Below are 19440 nucleotides of genomic sequence, written 5' to 3' on the forward strand. Positions count from 1 at the left end.
GGCTCCTAAGGGTGGGAGGGTGGGGGAGGGAGGAACAAAAGAGGGGGTGATAATCAAGGCTCAAATAGAAAAATAATGTTTGGAAAATGATGACAACATTTGTATAAGTTTGCTTGATATAATTGCTGTATAGATTGTTATAATATTTGTAAGAGCTCCAAATAAAATGATTTTTAAAATAATTGTAGCATTCAGTATTGATTACAACTCAATGTGAAGAAGACCAACATTCTCACAACTAGACCAATAGGTAGCATCATGATACAGGGAAAAAAGTGTGAAGTTGTCTGGGATTTTGTTTTACTTGGATCCACACTCAGTATCATGAAAGCAGCAGTCAAGAAATCAAAAGAGGGATTGCATTGGGTATATGTGCTGTACAACACCTCTTCAAAGTATTGAAAAACAAAGATATTTCTTTGAGGATTAAGGTGACCCAAGCCATAGCATCCTATGCATATGAAAGTTGGACAGTGAATAAGGAAAACCACAGAAGAGCCGGTGCATTTGTATTGTGGTGCTGGAGAGATTAGAAGCACCATGGACTGGAACAAGTAAGACCAGAGTGTTCTTTGGAGGCAAGGATGACAAACATTGTCAGAGAGACCAGTCCCTGGAGAAGGCCATCATGTTTGGTAAAGTGGAAGGAGAGTGAAAAAGAAGGAGACCGTCAAGGAGATGGATTGACACAGTGGCTGCATCAGTGGGTTTATGCAAAGGAGCGATTGTGAGAATGGGCCATGGGGCCACTCAATTTTTCATTATTTGCTTAGTCTAGAGAATTCAGTTTAACCCAGACTCCTAAATTTTTCTTTCTGCCTTGTAACATGTTGATTTTTGTCAACATAGTAACAAGAATTCTTTCTTTTAAATTTTGTTAATAATTCTCTTAAAATATATCATTATTCCTCAGCTCTGAAACCCCTGAATAACATCCTAGCTTACTCAAAGTTCTCTAGAGAAAGCAAAATCAGTTATTTATAAATATATACACACTAATATATCTAGTTTTATAAGAAACTATAAAACCATAAACTAAGTGGCTTGACTGATTTCACATTCCTATCAGCAATTATGATAATTCCACTCATACCATATTGTCACCTACATTCAATGTTCTTAGTCTTTTTAATTTTTGATAGTTTGATGAGTAATTATCTCATTATCATTTTAATTTGCATTACTTTGTTGACTAAAGATGACAGTACATTTTAATTTTTTACTGGCCATTCTTATATTTCTTTAATAAAGTATCTACTCATACTTTTCCTATGTTTTAAAGATTTGTTTTTGTTGTTGCTGGTATTGTTTCATAAAGTTATGTAAACATTCCTTGAAATAGGTGCTTTATAGATATTGTGAGGAATTATTTTCCAGACTCTGATTTATAATTTCATTTGTTTAAGAATGTGTATAAAACCTTGATGTGGATGATAAAGAAAAGTAATCCAAAATTCATTTTTTGCTTAGTGACTTTCTAGACCCCAAAATAGGCAAATAATTTTTTATCTATTCCATTTTTATGAAGTTCCTTTCTCCTTTCTTCTAGAAACTTTGGTTATTTAGCTTTCCGTTTTTGTCTAGGATCCACATTCAATTAAGTCTTGCACTACATGTGATTCAGCAGGTGATGTTCATGTTTCTATAAATTTATTCAGTTTTTCTACACTTGTGAACCTATTTATTTCCCTATTAACTAGCCTTGACAAAATTTTTTTCATGTGGGATTTGTATTGTGTTTTGTTTATCTTTGTTAATCCCCAATTGACTTGAGTTGTATAATTTTATAGCAAATTTTATAATAAGTAGTATGAATTCTCAAAACTTAAAATCATATTCTTAGAATCAATCCTTTCAATGTATATTTCAAATTTAGAAAAATGTTTTCTTGGATGTTGATTGTTTTTCTAGTGAATCTAGAAATCAATTGGAAAGATTGACATCTTAATATTAGATCTTCATATACAAAAACAAATTTCCTTCTTTATATGAATTTTAGTTTTCATTAAGGTAATTTTGTACATATTTTGTTAACCTATTATAAATAATTCATATTGCTATTATCTTTCATGTGGACTTATTATTTATTTTCCTATCATTTTCTGCTACCTGGAAATGCAGTTGCTCTAACCCTGCTACATTCACCTATTGATTATGACTTTCTTCTTTTTTTAAGTGATTAGAAAACATCCTTATTTTTATTTTTCCTTTATGGTGAGACAATTTGGTTTTTCAGTATTAACTATGATCTCACCTGTTTCTTTCCCTATAGGACACTGCCTTCCCCCCACCAACCCCAGATTGAACGTGTAGCCTTTAAATTGTAATTTGCTGAGAATTTTCAACAAGATCAGGTGCTAAATTTTCTGTATTCTTTTCCTGAATCTATGGGGATAATTATATTTTCCCCTGTAGTTAACATGATAAAGTAGATTAATTACATTTATAATGTTGGGTGAAATTCACAACATAATACGTTTTATACTGAAAAGGAGACAGAAACACATACTTCTCCTGACTTATCAACAATTTTGTTAGCTGACACTCTGCATTGACAGCAATAACAAAAATAATCTAGAGACTATTTTGTGTATTAAAGGCATACACCTGGCAGAAATAAATGTGGAGGTACAAGGTGAGAGTAACTGTGACTACGATAATTAGGGTTATGTGTTAAATTGAATAGCCAATATTTACAGGGCTTTGTAGGAGTGTATCAATGTAATTAGGCTTCTGTGCAATGCTAAAAAATAAATTAGCAGTAAGTCATGATAAAATTTGTCTATCGTGGAAAAGTATAATTTGGCAGCTATATAATAATGTAATCATTCTCCATTTTGTCATCTCCATTTTTTCATAGCACTAATTTTCACATAATGATGGGGCTTTGGGAGCAAACCATGTTGATTAGTGTGGAATGGGTACACATATTTAGACAAAAATTCTTCAATATGTTCATAGAAAAAAATCCCTTCTATCTTTAAAATAGCAATTATTCATGAAACCTTCTTATGTGGGTGTCTATGTGTTAATCATTGGTCTGCTAACCACAGGCGCCTCAGCTCCTGTGTGGGAGAAGTACAGGATGCTCCAATCCTCTGGAGATTTACAGCCTCCAGAAACCTGCACAGGGCTGCCAGGACGCAGTCAACTTGAGTGCGTTTCTTTCTTTGGTTGGTTTTGCTTAAAATATCATCTATCTATCATTTATCTGTCTATCATCTATCATCTATCTTAGAAGTGAGGGAGAAAGAAACCATCATTAAACAATTGGTGCCTAGCCACAAAAGAGAAAGTTCAACACCACCAGTTACCATGTGAAAGAAAGCCATGGCAATGTACTCCAATAAACATCACGGCCTTTGGAGCCTTATGGAGAAGTTTTACTCTGCCTTGTACAGTGTGGCTAAACCTTGGAATCACCTTGCCAACAACAACCCACTGACAGTCTTAGGCTGCTAACCCCAGGGCAAGCAATTCAAAACCACACCAGCTGAAAGATGAGCCTTTCTGTATCCATTCGATTTACAGACTTGGAAACCCAAACAGGAAGTTCTACTCTGCTCTATAGAGGACCCCTGAATTGGAATTGGCTTGATGGCAGTGTGTCTGGTGCATTTATCTATTTCGAAAGGATACACATAAAAATGCACAATACTTTATTTCTCAACACGAACTCCATTATGTTCAAGACATTTTTGTAAACTATGGTATCAGGAATTTGGGCCTCCTCTAAAGAATGGATGGTCTTACAAATTTAACCATGTTAATGCAGGACTTTTTTACACTTTGAAAAATTATGAAATACTTTTATTGGGGGCTCTTACAACTTTTATCACAATGCATACTGGATAAATGTATTATTTTTAAAGTGGGAAACAAACAAGGTAGAAGAAGCCAAATCAGTACTGGTAGTGGGAACACCTACTCATTTTCCACCGATAGTCTTGTAAAAGTGTCTTTGTTCTGTCAAGGGAAGATACAGGGGCATTGTGATGGTGGAGAAGCACACTGGTGAAGCTTTACTGGGTATTTTTCTGCCAAAGCTTTGGCTAACTTTCTCAAAACACTTTCGTAACAAGCAGATCTTACTATTCATTAGCCCACCAGAAAGTCATCAAGCACTTGCCTTGAGCATCTCAAAACAGTTGCCATGGTCTCTACTTCGTGGCACTTATGCTCTGATTGCAATTTATCTTCCCGATCATAGTAGGGAGCCATACATTATATGCAATCACTATCCATCACAGAAAGGCTTCAGGATCTTTAATCCATTTTTACAAGAATTTCCATTGAATGCTATATTCTTTTATTTATTTATTTATTTATTTTTAGCAATTTATTGGGGCTCATACAATTCTTTTCACAGTTCATACATATACATACATCAATTGTATAAAGCACATCTGTACAGTCTTTGCCCTAATCATTTTTTTCTCTTTTCTTCTTTTACATTTTATTAGGGACTCATACAACTCTTACCACAATCCATACATATACATACATCAATTGTATAAAGCACATCCATACATTCTCTGCCCCAATCATTCTCAAGGAATTTGCTCTCCACTTAAGCCCCTTGCATCAGGTCCTCTTTTTTTTCCCCCTCCCTCCCCATTCCCCCCTCCCTCATATGCCCTTGGTAATTTATACATCGTTGTTTTGTCATATCTTGCCCTATCCGGAGTCTCCCTTCCCCCCTTCTCTGCTGTCCCTCTCCCAGGGAAGAGGTCACATGTGGATCCTTGTAATCAGTTCCCCCTTTCCAACCCACTCACCCTCCACTCTCCCAGCATCGTCCCTCACACCCTTGGTCCTGAAGGTATCATCCACCCTGGATTCCCTGTACCTCCAACCCTCATAAGCACCAGTGTACAGCCTCTGTCCTATCCAGCCCTGCAAGGTAGAATTCGGATCATGGTAGTTGGGGGGAGGAAGCATCCAGGATCTGGGGGAAAGCTGTGTTCTTCATCGGTACTACCTCGCACCCTAATTAACCCATCTCCTCTCCTAAACCCCTCTATGAGGGGATCTCCATTGGTCGACACTTGGGCCTTGGGTCTCCACTCTGCACTTCCCCCTTCATTTAATATGATATATATATACATATATACACATACATATATACATATACACATATATACACATACATACACACACTTATATCTTTTTTTTTGTGCATGATGCCTTGTACCTGGTCCCTTGGGCACCTCGTGTTCGCACTGGCCGGTGTGCTTCTTCCATGTGGGCTTATTTGCTTCTGAGCTAGATGGCCGCTTGTTCACCTTAAAGCCTTTAAGACCCCAGACACTATCTCTTTTGATAGCCGGGCACCATCAGCTTTCTTCACCACATTTGCTTATGCACCCATTTGTCTCCAGCGATCCTATCATGGAGGTGTGCAGTCAATGATATGATTTTTTGTTCTTTGATGCCTGGTAACTGATCCCTTTGGGACCACTCGATCACACAGGCTTGTGTGTTCTTCCATGTGGACTTTGTTGCTTCTGAGCTAGATGGCCGCTTGTTTCTCTTCAAGCCTTTAAGACCCCAGTCACTATCTCTTTTGATAGCCGGGCACCATCAGCTTTCTTCACCACATTTACTTGTTCACCCACTTTGGCTCCAGCCGTTGTGTCAGGAGAGTGAGCATCATAGAGTTCCAATTTAATAAAAGAAGGTATTCATGCATTGAGGGAGTGTTTGAGTAGAGGCCCAAGGTCCTTCCGCCACCTTAATATGCTATATTCTTGCCAACAGGTTAATCCCGGCACAATCATTTTCAAAAAGCTTGCAAAACTTAATTTTTCAGTCAGAATCGCGCAAGCTAAACCAATTGAGGTGTTTATTGGGTTGGCGATTGTGTCTGCTGTCAACCATCCATCCTCCTCAATGAGCGCATGAACAACCTTGTTTTTTTCTCAAAAACTGATGTGGCTGGTCTGGGCTGGTCCGCTGCTCTGGGTTCCTTCTTCAATAATTTTCACTTTAGGGCAGTGCTCAACTGCAATTCCCCACGACCACACCCTATGCAGGCAAGTTCCCCACGTTTGGGGAAATCACAGAGGTCGCCACATCTGGAGTGAATGAGTCAGTCTGCTCCAGAAAAACCACCCCTTTGGTCATGTTATAGTCCCTGCCAATGAAGTATTCATCTTCAAAGTTGTCCTGTCTCTTCTTAAAACAAGTTATCCATGTGTATACTGCTAATGTCTTTGAAGGAATTGTCTCTATAAACTTTTTGTAAAGTATCAATAATTTTATCTTTCTTCCACCCCAGGTTGGTCATAAATTTCATGTTTATTTTTGCTTCAATTTTAACAGGGATCTTTGCAACTGCTGTCTTTCAATCCTTCTTAGTGTCTCAAACCATTTACTGTCTACACATGTTATAACACACTGGTACAAGTTTATTTGGGTGTAAATTTTTTAAAAGTCATTCAGTTTTATTTATAAAATGAATTTTCATAAATTGTTAAATGGCATATACACTTTTTCAAGTTAAAAATTTTAAAGATATTTGTGTTTATATTAGTGATATAGAGTTATCTATTGAAATTGAAATAATTGGTCAATGATTTTATTTCATCTGCCTTCCTTATATCTCCAGTCACTTTTATAGTGTCTGCCCCGTGTATGCGATAAATAAATGTTTTATAACTGAATAAATAATAATAGCTAACAATTATTCATCACTTAATTTGAAAATTTCTAAGGGCTCTTATGATCTGGATCTTGAGAATGGGGCTTGTTTTATCTATGTCTGAAAATGTTTATGTCAGCCACTGTCAGAATATCCCGATAGGTAAGATAGGATCCCTAGAAACAAACCATGGAAATTAAAAAAAATTAGATACTCTGTAACTTCATTTATAGTCTAAACATTTAGCTTCTTGAAATCTATTTGAAATTCTACTGCGCACAGGGGAATAACTGCATCACACAATAACAAGAATTTTTACTTGTAAGGAGTTATTTCCTTCATAAACTTTGCTTTGTGTTTCCCAGAATGCATAACTATCAAATCCATTTCTTATATCTCTGCAATGTTAGGTTTTGAAAATATTCAAATTTATGGAAAACTTGGAAGATTACTATTAAGAACACAATATATATTCTTCATCTAAATATACAGGTTACCAGTTATCTTCCAATATTCATGATCTCTTTTATTTAATGTATATGCATACACACTTTAAGGTGTACACTTGATTTTTTTGGTGACCATTTGAAAGCCAGTTGCTTCCATCATGGCATTTTCTATCTCACAGCTCACTGTTGCTGAGTGCATTTCGAATCCTCTCTGCCTTGCTGTGCCGTGCACAGCTGCCCTAACGTGTTTGCACAGCTGCCAGCTTTATGGAAGCACACCTCCACATCTTTCCCCCATGCAGCGCTTGGTTGTCAGCCTAGTGCTTAACCCTGTGCCATGATCCTCCACAATGTCTACACCTTGGTAACTTTTTATGTAGAAATTGTACAAAAGTTGGTTACATGCGTCCTGAAGTACAATCCATAGTATCCCGTATAATTACAAGAGGATTACTGTTGTGAGGCGTCATCAAGTTGGCACTGGCCCACAATGACCCGGTGTACAACAGAATGAAACACTGCATGATCCTGTGCCATCCTTGCTGATGCAGGCACTATTGAGCCCACTCCTGAGCCCACTGATGCAGGCACTGTGTCCATCCATCTCCCTGATGGCTCCCTCTTTTCTGCTGGCCTTCCACTTTACCAAACACGATGTCCCTTTCCAGGGACTGGTCTCTCTTGACAGTAGGTCCAAAGTATGTTAGCCAAAATCTTGCCATCCTTGCCTCTAACAAGCACTCTGGCCTTACTTGTTTCCATATAGATCAGTTTGTCCTTTATAGCAGTCCACGATACTTTGAATATTCTTCTCCAGCACCACAATTCAAATGCATCGATTCTTCTACAGTCTTCTTTATTCAGTGTCCATCTTCCGCATCCATATGAGGCAATGGAGAATACCATCACTTGGGTCAGGTGCACCTTAGTCCTCAAAGGAACATCCATGCTCTTCAGTACTCTAAAGAGGTCTTGTGGAGCAAGACTGCTGTTCCATGAGCATTGATTGTGGGTCCAAGCAAGACGAAATCCTTGACAACTTCAAACTTTGTTCCACTTGTCATGACGTCCCTTATTGGTCCGCTTGTCAGGATTGTGGTTTTCCTTGGCTGCAATCCTTGATCTTCCTCTGGAAGCAAGTGCTGCAAGTCCCCCTAGCTTTCAGCAAGCAAGTAAGACTGTGTCATTTGCATACAGCAGGTTGTTGATAAGCTTTCCTCCAATCCCGGAGCAGCGCTCTTCTTCATATAATTCAGTTTCTCTGCTGGCTTATTCAAAAACCGATTGAAGAAGTACAGTAAGAGGATACAACTCTGATGCATACTTTCCCTGATTTTAGACCATGCAGTATTGCCTTATTCTATTCGCACAGCTGCCTCTGGAGTCATGGACAGGTTCTGAATGAGCACAATGAAGTGGTCCAGAATGCCCACTCTCCTCCAGCTTATCCACACTTCATTATGGGTCCACAGAGTCCAGGATTACTGTAGTGAAATAAAATTACTAGACAGGACTCTTCTCTCCATTATTGTTTTAATTGCCACCAAAAGACTGATGGGAGGGAGCATGGAAATAAGGCTTAGAGGACTCTAACCGAGGGATTCATCACTTTTGATATTCCACTAAACAGAGCAATTGCAGAAGTAGAAATGAGGAATCCCAGGACAATAAAGAAAGAAGAAATGCCAATGGTTGTGTTCACAAAATAATGGAACATAGAGGCACTGGAAGGCATAGCACATAAACTATGAGATAGAGCTGAGGAGCCATGCCAATATCATGAAACAGAGTGGTGGACTGCTCAGTATAGAATAAGCAAAGGTGAGAGCCCTGGAGCAGGAGGCTACAAGGCAGGGTGGGATGCTCGCTGGACTTTTACTCATTGGACTGCTAACTGAAACACCAGCAGTTTGAAATCACCAGTTGTCCTCAGGAGAAATGCAAAGCTTTCGAATCCCATAAAGAGTTACAGTCACAGAAAAACTGTTGCCCATAAGAGAACCTCACATAGGCAGTTCTACATACTCCTTTAGGGTTTTGGTGTCCCCTCTATGGTAGTGAGTTTTTTGGGGTTTGTTTGTTTTAAGAATTAACTAAGTTTAATTTGACCATTTGTGGACAATGTATGTGGAAAAATAAGATTTTTAAATTAATGTTTATAGTGATTCTCCACATTACCCAAAAGTAGTTAAATTTGGTTGTGATCTCTTAATTTAATTTTTTTTATCATTTTATTAGGTGGCTCTTACAAATCTTATAGCAATATATCATACAGTTACATTAACATTTCCATCAACATTTCCAAGTCATTTTCTTCCCACTTGAGCCCTTAGTATGAGCTCCTGTTTTCCACTCCCCCCCCCCCCCGCCAATACCTTTCCACCCTCATGAGGTCGTGATCTCTTTAAATAAATGTTCTAAGTTGCCTTAAGCTAAGTAGATTTTAACTACGGGTGAACAAAGATACTCTATCCATCCTTCATGTTTTTCAAAATGAGACATAGCTTGAAATGCAACCATATGTGACATTCTTACTTATTGTTTTATTCTATTCCTATACATATTTAGGCACATATGTCAGCATAACCTTTTTAAAAACATCTATTCTATGCCGATTCTAGCATCCCATGATATGGCAGTGAGTTTTTCAACAAAAGAGCTTTGTGATACTTTCCCAAGCAGGGCAGAGGTCAAGGGGCCATGTGGTCCAGAGGCCAAGCCCCAAGAAAGATGAGCGTGTTGGCCTAACTGAGAAGAAGCACTGTTACAGCTTAAGGGCCTGCACCCTTACAGTTTTCTGATTCTGGCAACTTGCTTACTTCTTTAATAAACCCACATTTTTTCTGAGTTCTTTGTGGTCATTGCAATGGACTATCAAACCCAACAGAGATGTGAAATTTAGTGGACAGGACACTTGGTATGGGGATAAAGGAAGTTGGCAGGTGAAGGCATATGGACCTCCGCCATTTGGCTGGAATGGAGTGTTTAGCTCTCCCTCTTTTCGCAGCTGAACAAGTCAGACATGGCTTCCATGTCATGACCTCAATTGCCAACAAGAATGTTCCGAAGGGTGTCCAAAAGCATCGTTCCGAAGGGTGTCCAAAAGCATCGTTCCGAAGGGTGTCCAAAAGCAGACACAAGAAGGGACAGACATTGGATGGTGGCACATAATATATTACTGAGCAAGGAAAACATGTTTTTTCTTAAATTCTTGTAACATTATGTTTTGAAAATATTCAAATCTATAGGAAACTTGAAAGATTTTTATAATGAATACAATATACTCTTAATCTAAATAGATTATCAGTATATTCCATATTTTCTTCATTTCTTTTATTTAATGTATGTACGCATATGTGTGTGCACATATTTTCATTTCTTTTCTTTAATGTATGTATGCATATATGTGTGCACACTTGATTGTTTTGCGGCTGACCATTTAAAAGTCATTGGCTTCCATTGTGGCATTTTATTCTCACATACTTCAGTCTGAATCTCTTTAGAAAACAAAGAGATGTCCTAAGTGCAAGCCTGGAACAGAAAAGGAACATTAGGCAATTTTTCAATATTTAAATAAAGCATGGACTTAATTGATGAAATTGTATCAATATTGAATGCTTCATTATAATAAGTTTATCATACTAATGTAAAGGTTGCTATTAGGGAAGATGAGATATTGAGGTTTTAAGAACTCTCTACACTATCTTGATCTGTTTAGTTATTTAATGCACATAATGCTATAATATGAAAAGCTTATTAAAAATAAAATAGTTTAACTCTTCCTTCAGGTATTTACAGATGTATTTTATAGTCTGTTTGTTTGTTTACTTTAATCCAGGATATAATTATTAATTCAACTTTAATTCAATTAAATAATTAAAAAATATTTAATCCAGGATCTAATATCATTGCCTTTGATTTTTATACAAAGCAACCTATGTTTTATATTATATCTTTAGGTTTATATCCTATGCTGTGAAAGAAATTTGCAATTCTTTTTTCCCTTTAGATCTAAGTTAATTTTAATTTTGCTTGCTTTCCACACCTGGGCCAATGTAAATGCTTTACCCTCTCTTTTAATTGTGCTTTAAAAAACTCAGGTCATCCATACAGGAATCAGTTTGCCTTCTTCTTCCTTATAATTATTTTGCCTAGTCATGTTACTTATAATAAAAGAAGTTTCTAACAGGTTAATGCAATTTTAAATATGCAAAATGTTAAGTGTGGGCTGATAAATAATATTGACTAATTTATTACTTGTACTGAGTCATTGAATTTTGGCCCAGTGATTTAAATTTTACATAGTAAGTACTGTTTTGGACCTAGTCCTTATTTCCAGTGGAACCCCACACATACTGATAATCCCATGATGGTAGAGTGGAATCGCACTCCATAGTTTACAATGGTTGATACAAACATTTCATGCTCAAGTATAATTAGAAAGGTTAGTGGCTAGAATCTACCTAGCACTGCTCCAGAAGAAAGACCTAGTGCTTAGAAAACCCCATGAAGCTCAGTTTTACTCTGTAATGCATATGGTAAAAATAAGTTTGAGTCTTCTCTGGGAACTTGTTTGTCTTTGGTTAACTTCACAGAAATACATCACTTTTACATTAGCTTTTCTTTGGCAGTGCTACTGACTTTATACAAACAATCAATCTCAGGGTTAGTAGCTCAACATCAAGATTTAAATTCAAAAGACCACAAATTCATTCACAAAGAAGTGAATTAGCTAAAGATTCAAAAATGAGATGCTTATAGCAAGTGCAGGGGTGGGAATAGATGGTGAGATCAGATACAGTATTCTGGCTATGGAACCTAGGAACCACTTACATGCCTGTGGCCAGAATGCTTGAATTGCTCTAGAGGACTAAGCTGTCTACTTCCTTGGCCCTCAAGACTTGAAGGACTGCCAGTGTATTAGCTGTCTCATAGAAGTGAGTTGCACTGAGCCATTTGTACTGCTCTATAGACAAATTAGCTGTTTATTTCATATGTTGCATATCTATCTATATAAATATATATAAAACTATGTGTCCCGGTTTTGTTTCTCCAGAGGACCCTGTCACACATAGTTATTGATATAAGTGCATGAAGAAAATCCTAGAGAAAATCTTATTTTCATTTGGACAACTGATTCTTCCAACTTGATAGTGCATGACAACATATGGATCATAGTTTGTCAGTAGTTACCAGAAACAAGAAGCCGGGAAAAATAAATGAGGAGCCATTGATTAGTGAACACAGAGCTTCTGCTAAAGGTGATGGGAAAAAAAGAAACATAACGATTATGATTAAATACCATGACACATAATTAATGCCACTAATTTGTACATGTGAGGAATGTTAAAAAGGCAAAGTTTTCCTGCATTCATGCCAGCATCTCCTGTTAAATACGCAGGATTCACGTCCTGTGGATATTCTCTCTGCTCTGCGCCAAACTGTCTCTTTCCACTACTGTCCCTCACAGAGCCATTTGAGTGTCCTGCAATATCTCCTATGTATATCAGTTTCCAACAATTTAGGGGAGGGAACAGGCCACGTTGTTCTCACAATTTCAAAGTTCTTAACAGCATGCTGAACATGATGTCACTGCGTAAACACACCTCATAAAAAAAGCCACGTGAAGAAACTTAAAGGTACAAGAGTAATCAAATACTATCCTGAAACTTTGTTTCTTCATCCATTAGATCATTCCTAACTATTCATTTATCCAGGCCTTGGGTGAAGGAAAGTGCTAACAGGAAATTCCTTTGATGACCCTAATTTCAACAACAGCCAGCTTTTCAATCACTGAACGTATTTGTAAGAACTCATCCCAACACAATGCTCATTTTTCACCTGCTGTGTGAAAGGATCCTCTTTGTATCTCAGATTGTCCACTGAGACAGATGCCGTAGATTATCTTTGAAACACTATAGAAAAGGAATATTGCAACATTCTTGCAAGCATTTGAGGGCAAAGAGAGAGATTTTTCTGTTGGTTTGAGAGTAAATAAGAGAAAGTTCCCTAGAGCTGTTTGGAATATGAATCTGACCCAAATTTAAGAGCTAGTCCGCTCTGCTCTGCAGCATCTCCAAGGAGCTGATCTAGGGAGCTGTCTTGATAGAGCTCAGAGTTGGGGTCAGCTCTGTCAGGAGGGAAGACACAAAGAGAAATAGCTACAGAAGTCAATGGATCACTGAATTGGAAATTCAAACAAAGACACATATGGGAGAGTGGGCAAGCACACCCAAAAGCTGAGTGTGTTGAAACGGGGTGAAGTAGAGCTGCTTTGGGATGAAATGGCTCTTTCAACCATGATACAGAAAACAGTTGCTGTCACAGAACTACCCCACAGATCTAACTACAGATGAACCCACAGCATCACCAGGAATTAGAGAGGAGTGTCATGGGAGAGGTTTTTGGAAAAATGGAAGTATACTGATATGCACTGGTGTTAAGTTTTAAATTCTAAAAATATTTAAATCAGATATGCACACTGTGGTTACTATAATTTAAGGCCTTCTTGTGTTCTGAAGCCAGTGAATTTCCTGAAATTATTTTCTGGAGCCAAAGCATTTGAGTTTGTCGTTCCGGCTCCTTATTACTTGAACACTGAAGATGTGCATGGAAGAGATTACGGGATTTACCGATTTCAAACCAGAAGGACTAGCACTTGGCTCCCCTTGCTTTCTGTCCAGCATATGTACATCAGGGCTTTTATGGTTCTGTCTGTGTAATCATGAAGAGAATACTCAGAGAAAGAGAGGGTGACTCTCTGGGATCAACCAGTGTTGGAGTCAGACAGAGGAGTGCATGATTTTGCACTCTCTCTCTGCTCCCACAGCCCCCATTCTCCCTCTATCACTTTTATCCTGTTTTCAGGTGAAGAAGACAATGAAGCTATCTTTGACAAGTTTTAGAATGTGTGGAGCTGACTTAGATGGCCTCTTTCAAAAATCAATTACTGGGCACTCGGGGGAAAGATGAGCTTAGTCAATGGTGCTTCTTCCAGGTTCCTAGAGAGTGCGAAAAATACAGTACTTCAGAATTACTTGAAAACCACATACAGCAAAAATGGATGAGCTTATCCAAAGTGTGAGAGTAAAGAAATGCTTGTTTCTGATGAGGAGGAAGAAAGAAGAGCTATCTTTCTTTCCAAAATAGACAAGGCTTGTGGAAAAAAAACTACCGGGAATTGTTCATGGTCAAAGTGCTGAGATGGAGAAACAAAGACAGAGGAATGAAGAAAGAGAGCAGAAGAGCAAAAACGGAGAAGTGAGCAGGATATGTTACAAAATTACAAAGAAGAAGGAAAATAGTCTATGCACGCGCAAACAGGCTGAGGATTTGGAGGACATAATCTAGACAGAACCTGAAGGGCATTCGAGGAAGGAGATGATTCACTACTTGTGACAGTTGTACCTGTCAATCAAGCAAAATATCTAGAAAAATAAAATAAATATTGAGGCTCTAGAAGAAGAATGAGAAACATAAAGCATTAAATATTAGGAAGATGAAATAATGCAATATGAAGAACCAGGGCAGTCTCTGGGGGCCGTGAAGTGTCTTGATTGGTCACGGGAATGAGAAAGAAAGTGAGATAAAGGAGGAGATAAATGAAAACAAATTTCTGAAGAATTTTAAAGGTAGACAAGAAAACCAAAAGAGACCAGTTGAAGAAGATGCAAGACCATGTTGAGAGGCGGGCTTTAGAAGAAGCAAGGCAGCAAAGGGTCCGTGAAGAGGAGGAAGAGTGAGATAGAGAAATGGGTTTTGAAGGTACCGCTCTGGTTAGTGTACACTCAGTGTTGAGGAAAGAGAAAGTCAGGGGGTGTGAAAGGAAGAAAAAGATGAAACTGGAAAGAATCGAGGAAGAGAGATGGTATTTGCTAAAGCAAGAAGGAGCTTGGTCATAGATGAAGACTGCACAGATGAGAAACCCGTCTCCCGAGAATCTCCAAAAAATGGAAGAAAAATAACAGTGAACAGAGGTGGAGCAATAACAAGAATTACTGAGACAAGGACTGGCAGAGGAAGAAGACGAAAATGAAACCTTGAACTTAGCAGAGACTAGGAAGAACTAATAAGATTCAAGGGAAGTAGGGTTTACTCAAGAAAAAAAATCTAAAGAGCAAGTTTGAAAATGTTGGAGAGTTATCTGAAAAAGAAACAGAAGAAGATGGAAAACCGAGCAAGAAGAACATTTGATCTTGAAATTAAAGAGCGAGAAGCAGAAAGCTTTCACGAGGAAGATGAGGTTGATATCAAGAGCAAGGCTCCATTGAATTATAAATAGAATATGCGGACTAGTAGTTACTATGCCCGCAGCTTGAACAGAAGGAAGTTGACGCCACATGGCCCAAGGTACCATGCTTACATGAAACTGCCAGAATTTTATGATATACAAACTATCCTTACCTTTGTGGTAAGCTGATAATACACTTCCAAAGGATGCTACTTGATTTTAAATGCCAACCTGAATATAGTTCTCTTAATATTGAAAAAAGAAGCGAAGGGAAGTGATGTGGGTCGCAGCAAGTCGGTCCCCACTATTGGAGACAAACAACAAACCACATCAGGAGCTCCATGAAAAACACATCCTTTGTAGCTGACGAGCCAAATGGATTTACTGTTACATAACAGGAGAACACAAACCGAAAATCACTTCAGGGTGTGAAGGCAAAATATTACAGGATAGAGAAGACGATCAAATATTGAAAGAGGAGAAACTTATTGCCTTTATTTACCAGAAATTTTCCATAAAGATGAAGGAGAATATATGTGTAAGGTGGTCAACCACAAAGGCACTGTAGCTACTACATGAAAGAATTAAAGATCACCCTCTTAATCTAACTGTGGCATTTAAAGGGAATTGCTTTTTAAAAACAATCATCTTTCTTCTCTCTTTTTTAGCTGGCAGTTATGAATCCCCTCTGTTCCCTTACTTAGAATTTTCTCACTCTCCAACTCTTTTACTAGCGCCACCTTTTCTGTGGCGGGGCCAAAGGAGGAAGCTAGACATGCAACTGTGTCGATGTTTGATTCCTTTTCACAGGAGTCTTCAAGACACAAGCACCTCCAAAGAATATTTATGCCTTTGCCATACCGTGCAATAGACAAGAAATATGTAGTCGCAGGGTAATTGAGACATATATATTCTGCTAGACCCTATTTTTAAAAGTCTGTATTTCTCAACAAAGCTTATAGCAAAAATAGTTGTATTCAAAAAAGCACAATACATTATTTTGCATGAAACAATGCCATCTATATACTACTTTTGCATGAAATAATTCCATTTATATAAAATTAACATGATAGAAGGTAGTAATTAATGAATTTACAATGCTATTAAGTGATTTTTTTTCCCCTTTAACCTATTGTTTTGGTGGTTGCATGTTTCAAAAACTTTCTGAAACATATATTTGGGTGTTTAGATGCATGCGGGGTGGGCAGGGAGATGAAACAAAAACTTTAAGTATGAGTTTAAAGAACAAATTGCCTGAGAAAATCTGATAGAAATTCCTGCTTATTTGAGCTCTGAATGTTAAAAGTATCCAGTACATATTTTCCAAAGGTGAAATGCATACACAAATGTATGCTGTGAATCTTTTCCGAAAATTATATTTTAATGAGAAATGTCTGAATTAATATAATAGTTCATGTACAAGAAAACCTTTCAACTTTATTCAAATCCTTAAGAGGACAGTTTCTTTTTTAAATCATTTTATTGGGGCTTGTATAATTCTTATCACAATCCACCACTCCATCCATCCATTGGTTCAAGCACATTTGTATATTTGTTGCCATCATCATTCTCAAAACATTTGCTTTCTACTTGAGCCGTTGATATCAGCTCCTCATTTTCCCCCTCCGTCGCCACTACCCCCTCCTCATGAACCCTTGATAATTTTAAAATTATTATTATTTTGTCATATCTTATACTACTTGACCTCTCCATTCATCCATTTTTCTGATACCCATTCCCCAGGGAGAGGCTTATATGTAGATCCTTGTAATCAGTTCCCCCTTTCTCCCCCACCTTCCAGGTATCACCACTCACACACTGGTCCTAAAGGGGTCATCTGTCCTGCATTCCCTGTGTTTCCAGTTCTTATCTGTACCAGTGTACATCCTCTGGTCTAGCCATATTTGTAAGGTAGAATTGGGATCATGATAGTGAGGGGAGGGGTGGGTGGGTAGAAGCATTTAAGAACTAGAGGAAAGTTGTATGTTTCATCATTGCTACTGTGCAACCTGACTTGCTTGTCACCTCCCTGCGACCCTTCAGTAAGCGCGCGGGGGTGGGGGGTGGGGGCGGGGGGCAGTTTCCTACAGATGGGCGCTTTGGGTCTCCACTCTGCACTCAACCTTATTTACAATGATCTGATTTTTTTTTCTGATGATGCCTGATACCTGATCCCTTCAACACCTTGTGCTCACACAGGCTGGTGTGCTTCTTCCCTGTGGGTTTTGTTGCTTCTGAGCTAGGTGGCTGTTTATCTTCCATCCTTTAAGACTCCAGACGCTATCTCTTTTGATAGCCGGGAACCATCAGCTTTCTTCACCACATTTGCTTATGCACACATTTGACTTCAGTGATCATATCAGGAAGGTGGGGACCCACTGATATGAATTTTTGTTCTTTGATGTCTGATACCTAGTCCCTTCTTTACCTCGTAGTCACACAGGCTGGTGTGCTTCTTCCCTGTGGGCTTTGATGCTTCTGAGCTAGATGGCTGCTTGTTTACCTGCAAGCCTTTAAGACCCCAGATGCTATCTCTTTTGATATCCGGGAACCATCAGCTTTCTTCATCACATTTTCTTAAGCACACATATGTCTTCCGTGATTGTGTCAGGAAGGCGTGCATCATGGAATGCCAATTTAATAGAACAAAGTGTTCTTGCATTGAGTAAATTCTAGATTGGAGGACAGTTTCTTAAAAGCCTTTGATTTGAAAATAATTACAAAATCTTCAAGTTTTAAATTCTGATTTTTAAGAGTTTCAAAAGAATGAGCTACCATATTCTATTATCGAATTATTTAATTTTTTAAATTTCCTGGAAGACAATTTGTTTTACAAAACAAAGTCAATAAAGTTAACTTCTGTATTAAAAAATAATAAATTACCAATTTAGCTACACTGAAGAGGGATGGCATTGATAGAGGCAGCTGCTCAACTTCATTTCTTCTTTCCCATTCCTCAACTAAATTCCCTATCCTTGGCCTCTTTCAGTCTACATGTTCAGTTTGCATCCACTCTTCAGACTGTGCTCACCAGAAGAGGCATTCCAGGTTTGCATAATCCCCCTGAAGTGAACTACAGATTACAGCTACTTCTTCCTGAAACTTTTCATCACCCGGAAACAGTCAGCAAGTAATGATTTTCAGTTGTGACTTATCAGCCTGAGAATATAATTTTACTTTCTATTTAAGAACAGTAAATTAAGCAGGGCATCAGAGAAGACAAGAGATCAAAGGGATGACAATTGTACTTGTGTTCATGCATAAACTTATACTGAAGATATAGGAAGCTCTGAAAACTGAGAATTTATGAGTTTTTTTATATAATGTAAAAACTTCTGTAGTGGATTGCATTTTCCTTTTAATTCTGTAGTGGCTTTAGCCTGTTTTTTATTATAGAAAAATGACAGGGCAATAAAAGAGGTCCTTGCTTTATGACATTGAAATATTTTACATAAGACTCAGTGCTGAGGCTTAATTGATTTTATGCAAGTGGAGAGTGGAGAGAGGATGTGGAATGATTATTTTACAGTCTCAACCAGTCAAAATCCAGGAGGAAAATAAGGAGAAAACTAGCATTTTTGTTTGTGTTAGACAAACCAGCCATGGAGTTGGGGTAGTCATCATGTGCCTGTACCTGGACTGCATACTTTAGAAGACTATGTAACAAAAGCAAATCAGAAAACCCTGGTCCTGAAAGGGGTGTGAAGTCCCTGGAAGACACTAGCTGAAGACAGCATGTTCAATGTTCATGGGAAAGTTGGGGGTTCGCAGCGATTGAGGACTGCTTCACAGGAAAAGCCTGGCGATCTACTTCCACGTCATCAGTCATTGGAAAGCCTCAAGAGCACAGTTTTACTTGGACATAAAAAGAACCACCTTCAGTTGAAATGAACTTGATACCAGTGAAAAGTATTATATATAATTTAATTTGGGGAACAGAAAAGATGCTTCAAATCAAATACTATTTTGTATGGTTCCAATATTCCCCATGATGTGAAGAAAGGAAGACACTTGAGAGAGAATAATTTAGGAAAGTTTCTTGAACAAGATGGGTCCAGAAGAATTGGTGATATATAGAGATCAAGATGGGAACTCAAGAGGCAAGACTGGCATGATAT

At 38.0% G+C, this 19440-nt stretch overlaps 1 pseudogene; it reads left to right on the top strand.

Moving 5' to 3' along the window:
• The window catches only part of LOC142460933 (uncharacterized), a 53877-nt pseudogene extending 35421 nt beyond the window's left edge, over nucleotides 1-18456 (top strand).
• The last annotated feature ends 984 nt before the right edge of the window (nucleotides 18457-19440 follow it).

The sequence above is a fragment of the Tenrec ecaudatus genome, chromosome 11, assembly GCF_050624435.1.
Source record: "Tenrec ecaudatus isolate mTenEca1 chromosome 11, mTenEca1.hap1, whole genome shotgun sequence".
In the NCBI taxonomy this organism is placed as follows: domain Eukaryota; kingdom Metazoa; phylum Chordata; class Mammalia; order Afrosoricida; family Tenrecidae; genus Tenrec; species Tenrec ecaudatus.